The sequence below is a fragment of the Balaenoptera physalus genome, assembly GCF_965194825.1.
Source record: "Balaenoptera physalus genome assembly, chromosome: 18".
In the NCBI taxonomy this organism is placed as follows: domain Eukaryota; kingdom Metazoa; phylum Chordata; class Mammalia; order Artiodactyla; family Balaenopteridae; genus Balaenoptera; species Balaenoptera physalus.
The window spans coordinates 16,921,082-16,937,476 of NC_138899.1; the positions used below are offsets into that span (position 1 = coordinate 16,921,082).

General features: G+C 33.6%; 1 long non-coding RNA gene across 1 annotated transcript in view; it reads left to right on the forward strand.

Annotated features, from left to right (window-relative positions):
* The window catches only part of LOC309647418, a 774,616-nt gene that overhangs the window by 618,754 nt on the left and 139,467 nt on the right, over positions 1 to 16,395 (forward strand). The window lies entirely within an intron of this gene.

The following is a 16,395-nucleotide window of genomic DNA, read 5'->3' on the forward strand; positions in this document are numbered from 1 at the left end:
ATATGGTCTCCCAACCAGAGCTATAAAGAAAGGCATACTTAGAAGTCTTATCTGTGTCACCACTGCACTCTTCTTACTACAATATGTACTGTATGTAACCATTTTTATTAACTTCTGGATTATCTTTTAGGATTTTTGTGGTGGTAGTGATTGTTTTTATAAGTATGTGTGTATTGCATGTATCTGTTCTTTTTCCTTCCCTTTCTTACTAAACGTAGCATGCAATATCCACTTTTCTTCACCTTGTTATATTCACTTGACAATATATCCTGAAAGTTCTTCCATATCAGTATAGAGAAATCTTCCACATTCTTTTTGTTGGGAGCTGTGTGTGAGGTGGGGGCTATATATTACTCCATTGTTTTTATTTTCCAAAATTTATTTCACCAGCTTTTTATTAATCAACATTTGATGGATTTCCAATTTTTGCCCATTACAGATAACGCTGCAATGAATAATCTTTTCACAATGTCATTTTGTATTTACAAAATGTGTCTTTGGGATAGATTTCTAGAATTGGGGTTGCTGGATGAAAAGGAACATTCATCTGTTGTATTGCTAGAAGTTGCCAAATTCTTCTCAAAAGGGGAATTATCTTGTATTCCGCTATTGATGTGTGAGAGTGAGTTTTTCTAAAAGTCTTGACAACCCAGTTTATAGTCATTTTAAATTTGCCAATCTGATATGTGAGAGGTGATACTTCATAGTTTTATTTTGCTTTCTAAAAATTGAGTGAACTGAACATCCTTTTATACATTTAAGAATGATGATTTAAGTGTTGTTTTGAAGTTCAGTTTTTTTTTAACATAACAGGGTTAAAACTCTGATAAAATTTCACAAGGATATAATCCTTCTTTGTGAATTAAAATCGATTACATTTCATATTGTAAAAAATATGAGGATATTACATAAAACAAAACTGTTAATCGCTGAAAGTTTCTGAATTAAGCTACTGATGCAAAGTAGGAGTAATTATTTTCCTCTTATGAAAGTAATGTATGCTTTTATTTGGAAAGTCTATAGTGTAGAAGTAAAAACAGTTATACCACTTAGATGTAACATATTTTGGGATATTTTCTTTCAGTCTTTTTCTATTCTTTTGAAACATTATTGTTCACAGTAATATTTTTCATTTTATTAGACTTTATTTTTAGAGCATTTTTAGGATTAGAGAAAAATTGGTCAGAAAAATACAGAGTTCCCATGAATTCCCGTGGAATATCTCTTCATTTACTTAGATCTTTGATTTCTTTCATCTGATTTTTGTAGTTTTCCTCATTTACATCTTGTATATATTTTGTTAAATCTATACCTAAGTATTTCATCTTCTGTTGTTAATATAAGTTGTGTTGTTTTTAAATTTCAGCTTCTAATTGTTCATTGGTAGTATTTGAGAAAACAAATTTACTTTTGTATATTAACTTTGCATCCTGAAAACTTGCTACTATCACTTACTAGATCCAGAAACTTTTTGTTGATTCCTGAGGATTTTCTTCATAGACAGTCAAGAAATCTACAAAGAAACACTTTTATTTCTTCCTTTGTAATCTGTATACTTTTTTCTTGTCTTACTGCATTAGTCGGGATTTCCAGTAGAATATTGAATAGGAATGGTGAAATTATTTTTGCCTTGTTTCTGTTCTTAGAGAAGAGCATCCAGTTACTCACCATTAAGTACAATGTTAGCTGTAGGGCTTTTGTAGAAGTTATTTGTTAAGTTGAGGAAATTTCTCTTTATTCCTAGTTCGCTGAAAGTTTTGTCCTGGATGAGCGCTGAATTTTGTTAAATGTTTTTTCTGCATCTATTAATATAATCATATAATCTTTAATCCTTGGTCTGTTGATATGATGAATTACATTAGTTGATTTTTGATTGTTAAACAAGGCTTGTATAACTAGAGTAAATCTCACTCAGTCATAGTATATAATTCTTTTCATACATTGTTGAATCTGCCTTATTGATACTTTGTTAAGGATTGCAGCTATGATCATAAAAGGTATTTGTCTGTAGGTTTCCTTTCTTGGTAATGCTTTTGTCTTATTTTGGTATTATCCTGGCTTCACAGAATAAGTTAGGATGTATTCCCTCTGCTATTTTCTGGAATAGATTACAGGGATTGGTATCATTTCTTTCTTAAATATTTGGTAGAATTCACCAGTGAGACCATCTGGGCTTGGTGTCTTCTGTTTGGAAGAAACATTAATTATTGATTTAATTTCTCTACTAAAAGCACTCTCTCAGTCTCTTTTAACTGGTATATTTAGAACATTAATATTTAAAGTGATTACTGATATAGTTGGACTAATATTTTCTATTTTGTAGCTGTTTTCTAGTTGTATTTAATTTTTTTCCTTCCATGCCATTTATGCTTTCTCTGTTTTTTAAAATTAATTAATTAATTAATTTCAGGTAACATTGGTTTATAACGTTATCTAAGTTTCAAGTGAACAACGTATTTCGACATCTGTACACACTACAGTGGGCTTATCGCCAAAAGTTTAATTTCTATCTGTTACCATACAGTTGACCCCATTTACCCATTCTGCCCTTCCCTTCTGGTAGCAATCTGTTCTGTGTCTATGTGCTTGTTTTTGTTTTGTTTGTTTGCTTATTTATTTATTTATTTAATATTCCATATATGAGTAAAATCATATGGCATTTGTCTTTCTCTGTCTGACTTATTTTACTTAGCATAATACCTTCAAGGTCCATCTACATTGTTGTAAATGGCAAGATTTTATCTTAATGGCCAAGTGGTATTTCATTGCACTTATATACTACATCTTCTTTTTCCATTCATCCATCAGTGGGCACTTAGGTTGTTCAATATCTTGACTATTGTAAATAATGCTGTGATGAATACAGGGCTGCATATATCATTTTGAATTAGTGTTTTCAGATTCTTTGGATAAATACCCAGAAGTGGAATAGCTGGATTGTATGGTAATTCTATTCTTAAATTTTGAGGAACCTCCATACTTTTTTCCATAGTGGCTGCAATAATGTACATTTCCAGCAACAGTGTATGAGTGTTCCTTTTTTCTCCACATCTCCAACACTTGTAATTTCTTGTCTTTTTGATGATAGCTGTTCTAATGAGCATGAGGTAATACCTCAATATAGTTTTGATTTGCATTTCCCTAATTAGTGATGATGAATATATCTTCATGTGCCTATTAGCCATCTGTATGTCTTCTTTGGGAAAGTGTCTGTTCAGATCCTCTGCCAATTTTTAATCAGGTTGTTCTTTTGTTGTATGATTTCTTTATATATTTTGGGTATTAACCTCTTATTGGATATATCATTTGCAAATATATCCTCCAATTTGGTAGGTTGTCTTTTTGTTTTGTTGATGATTTTCATTGTGCAAAGGTTTTTTAGTTTGATGTAATCTTATTTGGTTATTTTTGCTTTCCTTTTCCTTGCCTGAAAAGACATATTCAGAAAGATATTGCTAAGACTGGTGTCAAAGAGCATACTGCCTATGTTTTCTTATAGGAGTTTTATGGTGTCAGGTCTTACATTCAAGTCTCTAACCCATTGAGTTAATTTTTGTGTATGGTGTAAAATATTGGTCTAGTTTCATTCTTTTACACGTGGCTGTCCAGTTTTCCCAACCCTGTTTGTAAGAGACTATCTTTCTCCATTGTATATTCTTTGTTCTTTTGTCGTAAATTAATTTTTTATATATATGTGGGTTTATCTCTGGGCTCTCAATTCTGTTCCATTGACCTCTGGTCTGTTTTTCTGCCCATATCATGCTGTTTTGATTACTATAACTTCATAGTGTAATTTGAAATCTGGGAGTGTGATACCTCCCTCTTTGTTCTTTTTTCTCAGGATTGTTTTGACTATCTGGGTCTTTCGTGGTTCCATACAAATTTTAGGATTATTTGTTTTAGTTCTGTGAGAAATGTCATGGATATCTTGATAGGAATTGCATTGACTCTGTAGACTGCTTTGGGTAGTATGGACATTTTAACAATATTCTTCCAATTTATGTACATGGAATACCATTCCATTTATTTGTGTCTTCTTCAGTTTCTTTCATCAGTGTCTTATGGTTTTTAGTGTAAATGTCTTTCAGCTCCTTGGTTAAATGTATTCTTAAGTATTCTTTTTGCTGTGATAGTAAATGGGATTGTTTTCTTAATTTCTCTTTCTGATAGTTTTTTATTAGTGTATAGAAACACAACAAATTTTTGTATATAGATTTAGTACCCTGCATTTTACTCTATTTTTTTATTATTTCTAATTTTTTTTCTTTTTTTTGGTTGGAGTCTTTAGGGTTTTCTGTATATAAAATTATGTCATCTGCAAATAGTGATAGTTTTCCTTCTTCCATTCCAATTTAAATGGATTTTATTTCTTTTTCTTGCTTAATTGCTCTGGCTAGGACTTCTAATACTATGTTGAATAACAGTGACAAGAGTGAGCATTCTAGTTCTTGATCTTAGAGGAATAGCTTTAAGTTTTTCACTGTTGAACGTATGATGTTAGTGGTGAGCTTGTCATATATGACATTTATTATGTGGATGTATGTTCCCTGTATAGCTATTTTATTGAGAGTTTTTATCATAAATGGATGCTGAATCTTATGAAATACTTGCTGCATCTATTGGGATGATCATTAGTTTTTATTTTTCATTTTGTTAATGTGGTGTATCATGTTGATTGATCTGTAGATGTTGTACCATTGCTGCATCTCTGGAATAAATCCCACTTAATCGTGGTGTATGATTCTTTTAATATATTGCATGCAGATTGCTAATATTTTGTTCAGGAATTTTGCCTCTACATTCATCAGAGATATTGGCCTGTCATTTTCTTTTTTGTGTGTTGTCCTTGTCTGGTTTTGGTATCAGGGTAATGTTTGCCTTGTAAAGTGAGTTAGGAAATACTCCTTCCTGCTCAGTATTTTGGAAGTGTTTGAGAAGGATAGGTATTAAATCTCCTAAGAATGTTTGGTAGAATTCATCTGGACTTTAGGTTTTTAGGAGTTTTTTTTATAACTGTTTCAATCTTCTTACTAGTACTCATTCTATTGAGATTTTAAATTTCTTCATGATTTCTGTCTTGAAAGGTTGTATGATTCTAAGTATTCATCCATTTCTTCTAGGTTGTCTAATTTGGTGTACACCTCTTTATAGTATTCTTTTATAATCCTTTGTATTTCTGTTGTATCCCTCATATATCTACTGTTTCGCTTCTGATTTATCTGAGCCTTCTCTCGTTTTTTCCTCAGTGAGTCTAGCTAAAGAATTGTCAATTTTGTTTATCTTTCAAAGAATCAGCTCTTAGTTTCACTGATATTTTCTGTTATCTTTTTAGTCTCTTTCATTTATTTCCACTCAGATCTTTATTATTTCCTTCCTTCAACTAATTTTGGGCTTTTGCTTGTTCTTCTTTTTCTAGTTCCTATAGGTGTAAGGTTTAATTGTTTATTTGAGATTTTTCTTTTTCTTGAGGTAGGCCTGTATTGCTATTAACTTCCTTTTTAGTATCATTTTTGCTGCATCCCATAGAATTTGGTATGTCATAGTTTCATTTTCATTTGTATTTAGGTATATTTTTGATTTCTCCTTTGATTTCCTCATTGACACAATAGTTGTTCAGTAGCATGTTGTTTAGCCTCCACATATTTGGTTTTTCCAGCTTTCTTCTTGTAGTTGATTTCTAGTTTTATACCACTGTGGTCAGAAAAGATGTTTGATATGATTTCAGTCCTCTTAAATTTATTGAGACTTGTTTTGTGTCCCAAAAAATGGTCCATCCCTGAGATGTTCTGTGTGCACTTGAGAAAAAGGTGTATTCTGCTGCATTTGGATGGAATGTTCTGTATAAATCTATCAAGTTTATCTGGTCTAATGTTTCACTTACGGCTGCTGTTTCCTTGCTAATGATCTATCTATTGATGTAAATGGGCTGTTAAAGTTTCCTACTATTATTGTGTTGCTGTCAATTTTTCCCCTTAGGTCTCTTAATATGTTTTATGTATTTTGGTACTCTTATCTTAGGTGCACATTTATTAATAAATGTTATGTCTTCTTAATGAATTGTCTGCTTTACCATTATATAATGTCCATCTTTTTCTCTTGTTACATTTTATCTTGAAGTCTATTTTGTCTGGTATGAATATGGCTACACCTGCTTTATTTCAGCTGCCATTTTCTTGGAGTATCCTCTTCCATCCCTTCACTTTTAGCTTATGTTTGTCTTTAGAACTGAGATGAGTTTCCTGGAGATAGCATACAGTTGGGTCTTGTTTTTTAATCCATCCAGCCACTCTTTGTCTTTGACTGGTAAATTCACTCCATTTACATTCAGAAAATTATTGATAAGTGAGGACTTAGAACTGCCATTTTATCTTTTGTTTTCTGGTTGTTCTATATCTCCACTGTGTCTTTTTCCTTGTGTTTCTGTCTGACATTTTGTTTGGTGGTTTTATATGATGTTTTCTCAGTTTCTTCTTCTTTATGTTTTTTATCTGCTCTAGATGTATGTTTTGGGGTTACACTGAGGGTTTGTATAAAGCATCTTATAGACAAAATAGTCCTTTTTCTGCTGATAGCATTTTATCTTCATTTACCCGTATAGTCATTTTCCTCTTTCATTTTTATGTTTCTGTTGTCTCAAATTATTCCATTTTATTTTGTGAATTCTATTATCAGGTTGAAGTAGCTATAGTTATTTTTACTATTTTTTCCATTTAATCTTTATGCTATAATTAAATGTTTAACCACCTTCTGACATAGAGCTGCAGTTTTCTGATTCTGTCTATCATGCTACTCAAAGTTTTGTGTACTTATGCCTTTTCATTTCAGGTAGAAGATCTCCTTTCAACATTTCTTGTAAGGCTACTCTAGTGGTGATGACTCCCTCAGCTTTTGTTTGTCTGGGAAAGTCTTTATTTCTCCTTCACATCTGAAGGATACCTTTGCTGGATAGAGTATACTTGTCTGACAGTTTTTATCATTTAATATTTTCTGTGTGTCATTGCACTCTCTGCTGTCCAGTAGTTTCTCTTGAGAAATCTGTTGGTGGCCTAATGAGGGTTTCTTTGTAGGTTACTGTCTTTTTTACCTGGCTGCCTTTAAGATTCTTTGTCATTGACTTTTGACAGTTTTAACATAACGTGTCTTAGAGAAGGTCTTTTGGCATTGAGATAATTAGTTGTTCTCTTAGCTTCAGAGATTTGTTTATCCAGTTCCTTCCCCAGGATTGGGAAGTTCTCAGTTATTATTTCTTTGAACAAACTGTCTACACCCTTCTCCCTCTCTTCTCCTTCTGGGATACCCATTATCCTTGTGTTGCCCTTTATAATGGGCTCTGATAGTTCTCATAGAATTTCTTCTTTTTAAAAAAGATCTCAGTTCTCTCTCCTCTTCTACCTGAATTATTTCTAGATTTCTACTATTGAGCTCACTAATTCTGTCTTCCATATGGTCTCTGAGATCTGTCATGAGGTATCTTGTCATGAGGTGTCTGTAATTAATTTTGGTAAAATTTCAGTAATTATTACTTAAAATATTCCTCTGTTTCTTTCTCATTCTCCTCTCTCTGATGTTTCCATACATGTATATTACACCTTTTGTAATTGTCCTACAGTTCTTGGATATTCCATTCAGTGTTCTCATTCTTTTATTTTTTTCTCTTTTCTTTTCAGTTTTGGAAGTTTCTATTGACATATCTTCAAGCTCATTTGAGATTTTTCTCAGTTGTGTTTAGTTTACAGATGAGCCCATCAAAGAGCATTCTTCATTTCTGTTATAGTGTTTTTGATTTCTAGCATTTCCTTTTGTTTCTTAGTGTTTCCATTTCTCTGCCTACACCACCCATCTGTTCTTGCATGTTGTCCAGTTTTGCCATCAGAGGCTTTAGCATGTTAATCAGAATTATTTTAAATTCATAGTCCGATAATTCCAAAATTGCTGCTGTATCTGAAATCTTGTTCTGAAGCTTGCTTTTTCTTTTCATCCTGCATTTTGGCCATTTATCATATCTTGTTTTTTTTTTTTTTTTGCTGAAAGCTGAACATGATATCTTGAGTAAAAGGAGGTTAGGTAAATAGGATTTTTATGTGAGGCTGTGTTATGATTAGTAATTAGGGTGTGTTTATTCTTTGCTGTAGCTGTGGTGTCAGATAATAAAATTTCCTTTAATGTCCTTATTTTTATCTCACTGCTGTCTTTGGTTTTCCCTAGAGACCCTTTCTTAAATAGAGCCTGAAGCATGCTAACCTTTTAGCTGTAATTCCCTGTTATACATAAGCCTATTGTGAGGTGGTAAGGTGTGGGGAAAGAGAAAATATTTTATAATCTTTTGATTAGGTCTTGGTATTTCTAGTGAACCTGTGTGCCTGGGCTGTGACCTTCACAAATGCTTCTCAGCTTTTACCCCCACCCCCTCAATGACGAAGTCTACAGGGCTTGGTGTTGGGTATACCCTTCCCCCACTTCAAAAGCTAGAGGGGGCTGGAGTTTGGGTAATTTCCTTCTAAGTTCAGTTAGTGTCTTGGAAAAGCCAAGTGGCTTTGGTAAAATAGTTTCCCTTGCGGGTAGACCTTTTCTAAGGAGAAGAGAAAGCTCTAGGTATATTTCAAAGCAGTTACTTTTCCCCTACCCCTGAGAGAAGCTTGAGGGGACTTTCTTCTAATCTTTTATCTGAGAACTGGGAGGGCTCCAGGAGGTAAATGCCATGGAAATGTGGGTATCTCTCTAAGGACAGGCCCCCCCGAAATTTTTAATTCTCAAGTTAGTCCATGCTCAGCCGCCAGTAATTAGGCAACTATACTTAAATATTCTTACCAGTTGCTGGCTCCAGTAACACTTCTGCTCCCTGCAAGATGTGATTCTCTCTATTTGCCTATCTCTCCAATTTGGGGGCAGTAGTTTTTATAGCCTCAGTTCTCTGATGGATCTAAAAAGCATTACTGATTTTCAGTTTGATTCACTTTTTGTGTGTGTGTATAGATGGGAGTGAGGACTTCCAAGCTCTTCGCATGTCTGACCAGAAACCGATGTATCTTATTGATTTTTACAAACATTATAAGAAAGATGATAATCTGGTATATTTAGTTATTTCTAGTTTTTTGTTTTCCCATTAATTTTCATGTGTTTTGATGTACACAAATATTTCCTTTTTATGAGAATTTAGTAATAGATATTCATGGATATGGGAATTTCAGCACTGCCTTTTAAAAACTGAGTAAATGTCCTTCTAAACTAAATGATACAAGTTTAGAAGATTTTATTTGGAATGTAAAATTTTAAATTTTTTCTTGATATCTTATATGTATACAAGCCTACTTGTAAAAGATTCCTTCTTGAGATACCAGTTGAATCTTTTTCCAACCAAGTAATTTTCCAGATATTTTCATATAGGTAAATATCCATTTGTTTTGAAAAATAAATCTTGTGGGAGAAAAATTATTCAATTTTTATGACTAACTTTTCTCAATAACAACATCTATATCAATTATATATTACCTGATTTCTCTTTTTATGGGAGCTAACATTCATAGTGTTATGACCAATAGAACCTCCTCCAAAATTATTGGTGGTGTTGCTTTGGAAAAATAAAATTAGACTTTGATTTTACTCTGAACTTCCTAGTAAAGTAATAGTAAATTAGTATGACCTCTTTAAAATCCATCGATACCAAAGTCACATCTATGGAACCATTTTTGTTTCATAAAGCAATGGATACTTCCCAACTGCTAAAGTAATTCTATTAGAGTACACTGGAAAATCCAAGTTATAAATGAGGCACATGGAGCCAACATCATCATCACTCTTTAGGGACAAAAGCACATATGGAAACACTTTATGGATTCATTAAATACCAATCTGAAATAACATCAATATTGGTAGCTCAAAAATGATAACAGCTGACAGATGGCAACCAATTAGAGCAATTAGCAATTAACTTGTGTGTCCCTGTCCCACCTTCATTCTCCTTCACTTGCTGCATGAATTCCTATAATCCCTGGAAATCTGCCTGAGATTCAGTCTCTGCTACAGATCATTGGGATAATATATTTGGGCCAATTACTGAAAATGGATTTGGAGAGAAAGAGCATGTCACTTTTTAGCTTTTGTTTAAAATATGTCTATTCTTTTTAGGGAAAATCTAATTTAAAATATATCCTAAGATATATTTTTTCTAGAATGAAAAAGAATGTTATAAATAAAGTTACAAAACTTTAAAAATATTTATATACTAACACATAAATAGTTTTAATATATCAGTGGCGCTATAAAATAGTTCGACTCAACAAACCTTTCCAAAATATTTTTTTCTTCAAAGCAAAAATACAGTTGTGAAATATATGTCCGCTACAACCTATTCCAAGAACATCTCTGTTCTTTAGGCTTTCTTAACTGAGCAATAATATTGTTTATTTCATGACACTCAACATTGACCATTACCAAAATTTGTGTTCATATTTTCACCACAGAAAAATTAATTTTTTCTTAATGCTGAACATTTAAAATGATTTTATAATAGCTTTACAATGATATTAGCTGTTTCACCTTTGACAGCATAAGATTCTAAAATATTTACTTCGATTCCATGAACTGAATGAAAAAAATTGAACCATTATTGGAATTAACTGATTTTCTGGCTTGAAGCATCCAACGTGACTGATATAACATTGGCATCATTTAACTCTTTGCACAGTTCTTCTCTAAAGAAATCAACACAGGCAAACTTCAATGAATGCTCCCTCCCTTTTGAAGACCATCTTAAGTTGTTTTTGCCATGTTGATTGTCTTCAATTAGTAAATGAAGGAACAGGAAGATTAGAGCATGGTCATAGAGGTGGGGAAAAATGTGCCCTATACTAGTTTGAGCCCTGTACAAAGTTATTCCCTAGAAAAAGGAAAGAATCTGGGTGACAAAATACAACAATTTCTCTACTCCCCAAACCATGGTGCCCTACAGGGGTTGCATCATCCTGAAAAAGTGGTTGCATTTTTAAATTAGCACAAAGTCACTGACTACTTTCAAACCATGTGTCCACAGAGCTGCTGCTGCCCACCCAGATGGAGCTTTTTTCTAAATCACATGAAGGTTCCCTTTAGACTAGGTGTTGATCTGAATACAACAGTGAGGGAAAAATCCTTTGAAGGATCAGAAGGAAAATTAGCCTTCCCCAAATCATTTCCATCTAGCTCCTAACATATTATGTTTCCAGACACCTTTGATTAATTTAAATTTTATTTGAATAGAGAGACCATTCTGCAGCTCTAACCTCTTAAAGTTCAACCATAGCTGCTCAACATGAAACATTTTAAGGACTTTTCCATCAGTTTTGGCAAGTTTTTTTGGTCTTTTTGAATGTGCTTCCATATGACTAGCTGTCAAGGAATACTGTCGGAAAAGCTTTTCCTATAACTTTATGGTGTGCCAAAAGAGACATTGGTTTGATGAAGCATGTAATTTTTCCAAATATAACTTTGTTTTTCTTTGGGGGGGTTAATTACAAACCCTATCAATTTATAGGGAATTATCATTTCAATAAAGAAATCATTATCAGCTATAAAATAGTCCAAGTAAGTAGTTTCTAGAACTAGTCTTTTCCCCAAAGTCCCTTCTAACCTGGTATTTAACATAAGCTGTATTCTATAGATTGGAGGCATACACAAAATTTTGGAAAGGTGAAGACAGAGAAAGAGCTTCTCTCTTCTGTTCTTTGGACAAAATTTCACTTGTTCTTTTTCTAGTTCAGAGAGAGACTGAAAAACAGCTAAAGCTAATTCATTAATATGAAGAATTCAACTCTCAAAAGAATGCCTTTTATGATAAAATAACTTTTATCTACAGAAATCCAAAGACTTAAAACATATACATAAGGCTTTCCCCAAACTGTGTGAACAGCGTGACCGAACTATATATCATTAATCAGATAACAACAGCATTATACAAAATCAACCATAGCATAGCCTCCTTACACAAAACATGTAAGATTAGGGCATGATAGCTTTCATTTTCTTCATGTTATTTTATTCTTTTGCTCATGGAATAGTAACAAAAACTATTGAGTTATTTACCACTCCTTTATTATTTGTGGTTGAGTCATCTTCATTCTGCAAAATAATAATTTAAAAATCCCATATGAATTGAAATGGGATAAAAGAGCTCAACAGATGTAGCTGTATCTCTCATATGAAAATAAACGGAATGTTTTCCTTAATCAATCAGAATGAATAATGTTGATGGGCTTGGCGGTGACTAAATCAGGGCTGCCAGCTCCAGCTACCTTGCGTGATTTCATCTTTTCAATCAGACTAAAAAATCCTTTCCCTCCTTCACACTGGACAATTTCATTTTCACACGTTCAATTTAACAAAACTCAAAAGGAATTCTAAAACCTTCGCCTGTCTCATAAAATGTTTACCAGATATGTCTACAGGATGGCAGCTGTGCTAGCATGTTTCATAATGAGGAGAAATAAAGTGGCCAAGTAAACTCTACTGAGGAGCATAAACAATCATATTCATGGGAGGTTGTTATTGTCGGTCATGCTACAAGGTCACATTTTTTGGCAATTTTGTTTAAAACTTCACTTAAACAACTGTCTGCTGTAGAACATCCTGGACAACTGGAAGGCTGCCTTTGTTTAAATCAGCTTTGAGAATATGACTGAGTCAGTGACACCCCTTAACTTTCTGTTTTTCACAGGAGTTCAAATGCATCTGTTTTTTGAGCTTCAATGTATATTTCCACAATTATTACCATAACAACCCAGCATAAGCACATTAAAAAAAGAGGCATTGGCCTTCTTTACCAATCCTCCTGTTTACAACATAGTCAACACAGTAAGACCTTCAGGGAATAAGAGGTAAAAGAATAATAAATCTAATATGCTGAGACTTTTGTGCATTTGTTATTATAAGCGTTTAAATATATTCCAGTTTGAAATAATTTACATATATGATTATTGCTCTATTGTTATTATCCTATGAATAATAACATTACTAATTGTATCTCTATTATCATTATATAACTATTATTATATAAATATCTATTAAATATCTATTATTATTCACAAAAATTCCATTTTACAGATGAGTAAACTGAGGCATAGAGATTTCAGTTCCTTAACCAAAGTCACACTGCTTGTAAGTGGTGGAAACAGATTCCATCCTCAGCCAAATCTGATTACAGAACTCATGTACCTGACCTCTACCCTATATAGTTTTGTAGGGATCAGTTTTCTTCTTTGTTTGATCTTCTTGAAATATTCCTTTCTACTCTTTCTGAGGGTTCTGGGGTCTCAGAGATTACCAAAGCTAAGCTAAGATTTACACTTCTGTTTTCATGAGTGGTGTTGGGCTGTGAGTGATGAAGAAAGATATATACATAAAAATTTCCAGTAATTACATTCCTGGATTACTTGCAGTGAAGAGAAAGGAAGTCAGTTACATTCTTCTTGAATGCTGCCATTAAGTCACACTTTGGCATTTCTACACTGACCCACAAGTAAACTATGGTTTTCATCATCTTAATCCAGTCTGTAGCCATGCTAGTTATTACTAAACAGAGAAGCACTCATTCTCTTATGACAAATTGGTGCCTGAGATATCACTGGTGGGCAAAGGGTCTTCTCTGAAAGCCATGCAGCCTGTGGCCATGTAAAAAAGTATACATCCTAGAAGGTGGTCAGTCATTGCCACCTGGTGGTTAAAGCGATTTAACCTTATATGTAGGTAGAGAAATCAGCAAGGCCATGGTTGGCTAGTTCACTCAATTTTACTGATTTTTGGCAGTGGAGACACTTATTTAGTGACAGATGGTTTTAAATGTTAAACAGAGTTAATTCCTACCCCAAATTCATTTCCATCTCCCATATTTTTATATCTCCTCTGATTATCTTACTTTTCTGTTTCTGCTCTACTTTCATAGAGTTGGAAAAATATCCTAGATATTCAAAGCTCTAGATTCAGGACTTTTCACAATGCAGTCCATTCTGAGACAGACTTTATTATCTCAGAATATATCTCGATTGCCCTGAAGACATTGTTGTAAATTTTTTAAGGACATTATTCAAAGGTTGTGGTTTCTGAAGGGCTTTGGGATCTGATACAGGGAATATATTCTTTAAATATTGCCTGTTGGTATTGTCATGATGTGTCAGAAGCCAGATGTGTGATTTGGGGTCCAGAAATAAAAGAATGATGGGGTAAATATCTAAATCTAAAATGAAGCCAGTAATGACTGGCTCATGACATTAAATAGGCTAAAAAGAGAGGAGAACCAACAGAAAAATTTACAAAACTGGTGCATATAAATTGCAGTCCTTCTGATTTCATTTAATAGCAAGGTGATGGTATATATAAAAAAGATCATGGTGCTTAAAAGAAAGACATACTTTTCTTACAAATACAATAATAAACGAATAAAGTGAATATCCTAGTTACTTCTCACAGTTTTTGTCCCAAGGCAAGAAAAGAGCTGGCTAAAGCCACACAAATGTAATCAGCAATCCATGTCCTTCTTTCCTTGGCAATTTTCTGTCTCCATAGTTGTAGAAACATCGTGGAAAATTAAGTGTCTCAGATGAAGTCTCTTCTTTTCAGGTATGGGAATAACTTGGTCCATGTCTCACTCTTTTTGTGACAAATTACCATCTTAGAGAAGGTTCCGTAGCTTTTATTCTATACTGTGTGGGGTGTCTATTATTAACCCCTCTTCCTTTGTCTTTTCCTTCTAGCAGGGACAGAGTGATCTGAGGAAGTATTTAAAATAAACTCACATTTTCTGAAGCCATATTAAAATATACCACACGATCAGTGTTATTACTAGACAACCACAGAAGCAAGCTTTGGACCATTAAGCCGAATAGATAATATTTTGACAACCATTTTAGAGACCATACTTATCTCCTAATCTCGAGGTATGGTTTCACTACCTATACATATATTTTTTTTCTAGTTCTATAATCATGCATAAAAATACAATAAAAGGGGATTAAACATCCCTCTCCCTTGTTGTCAGCACCACATCTCATTGTACATTTTATTTCTACAGGATCCCATAAAGACAGCTATGCATCAGCAGGAAAATATACTTCCTAACATTCAAAATCAATGATGCAGATAATAGGGAACCAGCATCCTCAGTGTGAGATATATACTGTCCTTGGTCCCTGGCCCAGATGTTGGTAACAACCAATAAACTCTATTATACACATATATAAAAAAAAAGCAGCTTGAAGGAATGGGCTGCTTAGCTTAGATTTATTAGGAGACGTCTTTAATATGCCATATGGCAGCTTGGCTCTTGGAAGCAGTGCAGCCTTGTGAAGGAACGGATTGAGGTGTGATGACCAGTCCCAGCACAAACATGGATACCCTTCCAGGGAAACAAGTGCTTGATGCAGGATTTTTCACCAGTGTCACCCATGATATGTGTCTTAGTAGTCCATTATGTCTCAATATGTTTTCAATCAGAGCCGGGATCTCCATTATCCCCACTGTTTAGAGAAATCTCTATCCATCTCTAGGATGGGGGATGAGAGAAAGAGAGAGCAGGGCTGAGATCCATCATGTTATTTAACCTAACTTCTGCCTTTTATTGAAACACTTTGTGTAGAAATACAAACTAGGGGATTTGCAACGTTTTTAAAAGCTATTATTCAAGTAAATGGAAAAGTGGCATCGTGTAGGTTGTTTGGAATACCAGAGAGCACAAAATAGATTTTTCTTCTACTTGAAGATGGCTGTGTGAGAACTACTTTCCTTTATTCAAACATCATGCCTTCCACACATAAAGGCTTTTTATTCAATTATCTGTATCAATCGTGTGCTTCCTTTTCATTAGCATGCAAGATAATGTTATCAATATGTTAAAGCTGATAGGGAACAGTCACTGTGATACATGTGTACTAACTGCATCTTTGCAAGTTAAAAATGCAAATACACTTTCTAGGCAAATGACAGGGCAAGTTTTATGGTTTAAATTTTTGTAAATTTATTATTTAACTTTTTGTAAATATTTCAGGTCCTTGCTGAGTCCAAGAGCTGGAGTTATTGAAAAGGAATGGCATAACATGTTTTGCAAATGCAAACTCAGTGAATAGAGGCATATTTAAAATTAAGCCATGAGAAGAATACACATCACTTATCTGATAATTCTGCTAAAATGAAAAATCTGAATCTAATCATGAGGCAATATCAAGCAAACACAATTTGAGGAACATTCTGAAAAATAGCCAGCCTGTAATCTTCAAAAGTACCAAGGTCATAAAAGTCAATGAAGGACTAAAGAATTTTCCTAGAGTCAAGGAGACATAACAGACATGAAAACTAAATAAAACATAAGATTCTGAACAGGACCCTTTGGCTTAATTAGGGACACTATTGGGGCAACTGATGGGGTCTGTGGCA